The sequence below is a fragment of the Pteropus vampyrus genome, unplaced genomic scaffold (assembly GCF_000151845.1).
Source record: "Pteropus vampyrus isolate Shadow unplaced genomic scaffold, Pvam_2.0 Scaffold83, whole genome shotgun sequence".
Classification (NCBI taxonomy): Eukaryota; Metazoa; Chordata; class Mammalia; order Chiroptera; family Pteropodidae; genus Pteropus; species Pteropus vampyrus.
In genome coordinates this window covers 4,816,066-4,819,190 of record NW_011888864.1, presented here as the reverse complement: position 1 = coordinate 4,819,190, position 3,125 = coordinate 4,816,066, and the positions used below count along the sequence as shown (strand labels likewise).

Sequence of the window (3,125 nt, the reverse complement as noted above, 5' to 3'; positions counted from 1 at the left end):
GAGAGAGAGAGAGAAAACCCAGAAGGGCAAAAGGACCCAGAAGCTGTAATGTTTGCTTTATATTTGGGCCGTGATAGGTGATTCCAAAGGCGTTCCTAGGTGATTGGCAATTGAGGTCATTTTGGTTGACACCTGGCTGCTATATAACTCTGCCTCGTGTGCATGTGTATACCTAGAATTCTACTACCATTGGGGTGTACTGTGGGAGATCTCTAGTCCGGGCCGTATTCCTTTGTTCCCCCTGTCACTCATGTCTGACTAGCTACCTAACAGCTCCATCATTTACTGACTGCGTGACTTTGAGTAAACTACCTAAACTCCGTAAGTCCATATGCTTCATCTCCAAAATGGATACAAAATCAGGACCTTCTTCCATAGGGTCATGGTGGGGAAGAAATCAAATAATGGACAGGGAGTATTCAATTTAGTGCCAGGAAACTGGTTGAAATTCATAGTCACACAACTACAGCAGGTAGTTTTCAGCCTCAGAACTGATATGTGGAAAATCCAAATTCATTATCTAAGGACAGTGAAGGTCTCAGTGAACGTCAACTCCCTTGCAAGTTCTTTGTTACAATTGTTTAAACACATCGACTTCTATATGGAGAAAAGTAGGAGAGGATTTAGGAAGTGTTGCCTCAGAAACACATAGAGTGCAAGAGAAGGAAATGGATACACCAAAATTACCACTTTGATTGATGGCCTAGAATAGGTGTTTGGTTAATCTTATCTATTTTCTTATGTGGGAGGAATGGACATATTGCAAAAAGCAGTTGTTAGACATGCATATTTAAATGTAGCGGAAAAGGAGGTGGTAGACAAGATAAATTTAGTCAAATTAATGCACTAATAATTTATCCTCAGAAAATGAAAACCTCTGTTGTAGTTCTCTTCCTATTCCTACAAGTGTAATTAAAGCATAAATAACTTGGGGAAACCAGAGAAATGGAATCGAGAGCAACCTGTTGTGTAAGAAAAGAAGTGTTGACAATTGCATTTTAAGTTCCTCTTTTTACTGTTTCTTAACTAATATTCCTATATCTGTAAACTCACTTTTCCATTCCTCTTTCTATGAAGCTAATCACTAGATCTTATCTCTTTACCTATGTTTAAAACATCTACTATTATCTCTAAAATGTATTTGTTAAATCAGATGGTCACAACTTCCCACTGATGTGCCACATGATAGTAAATGAGCTGACTGGTTTGGTGGCAGTTCTAGTTACAGTGGCCGTTCCTATTCCCATTAGTTGCCAGAAGTGATCATTGTCAATGCCCTTAACATAAGCAGTTGCAAGCCTTCATATCCAGAGAATGTGATGTAAATTAAAGGTCATCTACTTAACACCCTAGTTTTTGAAATGCACTCATTTTCTTATTTGTTTGTAATTGTTGGCAAGATTTTCTTTTCATTTGTAAATAAGTAACTCTTACTTTTATTGAACATGTTTTTTGAGAGTAGTTTAATATTTTTGTTGCAGTTCCAAGTCTGCATAATCTACTTCACATATTCCTTATTTACTTTTTTGTGTGTGCATAAAATACATCTTAGATATATATTCAGTCTCCTCTTTTGTTCAAATAGTGTTGATTAAGTCAATTAGATTATGTTCCCAGTATGGCTTCTGATGGAAAACCAGCCTAGATGCAGAAAAGAAAGTGTGTAGACTTGACCTTAAACATAATGAAGCTTTTATAGGGTTCATTGTGTTTTAAATGTAAATGTAAATGTAGTTGCCATATTTATTGTATTAAATTAGTGAGCTTTCTAAATTACTTTTAACCCTGTATATCTTCAATTTTTAATTCAAATTGTATAAAAATTCATAGCTTTTTTGTTTAGTAAAATAGTATTTATTATTAACATTTCATTTAATTCATTCTTTTAAGCCTTTATCAAACATGCCCCCTGTCTGTTGATCTGATGATATATTGACCCTGGGTAAAAGGTCTAATCTAACCATACAGCAAGTCGATATACAAAGCCTAACACATACACCAAAGGTGTAATTCTACCTTCCTCCTCATCTGCCCATCACTCATAAAATTAAAAAAAAAAAATTTTAAAGCGTCTTATGATACATTCTTAGACCCATTATGCATGCTACTTTGGGTTCCTTTCTTTTATTTTGATTTGTTTTATTATATATGACTTCGCATTAGCTAAATCTGCCCAAACCATAGTAGTAGTTTTCTTTACAGTTACAAAATATTTTGAAGTCAGTTTTCTCTCTGTGTAAATTGGAATTCATATTGAAGGGTACCTCTCTCTTTCTTGGGGCCATCAACCTTCATAGACTCATCTGTTTGATTTAGATTTAGATTTTAGACACTCTCCCTTTGTATTCTGCACAATACCTAGAATGCTGTCCACATGGTTGAATATTAATGATTGTTTAGACAGATAATAAAGCAGAGAACAAATTATTCTCTATTAATAATCTACATTAGAATAATCCTGAATGAAGGGAGCAAAGTAAAGAGTTCCTATGATCCTTAATTCTCTTCTTATTCTTGGGTAGCACACAAGACAAAGAAGCTCATTTTTGAGTTCATGGGCAATTTTAAAAGAATAGTGTAGAAAGATAAATTTTTTTTTCTTGGAGATAGCTTACTTACAGATTTAAGTAACTAAATCAGCATTCTCTCTACACTAGGAGTGAATGGCCAATTAGTTAAGCTTTAAGTAAATTAATCTACACTTGAAATTTTACCAGCAGGAGAAATTCAAATGTGTGTAGCAGAGGTTTGGGCTGGTACCATATACTCTGCTCCTTTTAAAAAATAACACCATACTTTGGGATTAAGTTCAATCACAGTTTAGGTCATGAAAATACTGGAAGATACTGGAAGAATGATTTTAATTAAAATGAATCCTTTTTAAAGTTCTCTTAATACACTTATAACTTTAGATACAGTTATATTGTGTCATTTACTCACATATGTAAAAATAAGTGTATAAAAAAGACTAGAATGAAATTGCAGCGTTAACAGTGATTGTCCCTGGAGCTGAGTTAATAGGGAATTTCCTGACTTGCACATATGTATTTTCTTTTTATTTACATTGATCCCGTATTGATTTATGATTACTATATATTATTTATATGATAATATAACTCTACTTC

General features: G+C 33.8%; 1 protein-coding gene and 1 long non-coding RNA gene across 2 annotated transcripts in view; one reads left to right on the top strand and one right to left on the bottom strand.

Moving 5' to 3' along the window:
- The window catches only part of LOC111741906, a 22,384-nt gene extending 22,165 nt beyond the window's left edge, over positions 1 to 219 (bottom strand). The window contains exon 1 of the long non-coding RNA XR_002781118.1: positions 19 to 219. This is a non-coding gene — a long non-coding RNA (uncharacterized LOC111741906). The remainder of the gene's footprint in view (positions 1 to 18) is intronic.
- ITGBL1 (integrin subunit beta like 1) overlaps positions 1 to 3,125 on the top strand; it is a 189,021-nt gene that overhangs the window by 143,416 nt on the left and 42,480 nt on the right. The gene's annotated exons all lie outside the window — the stretch shown is intronic.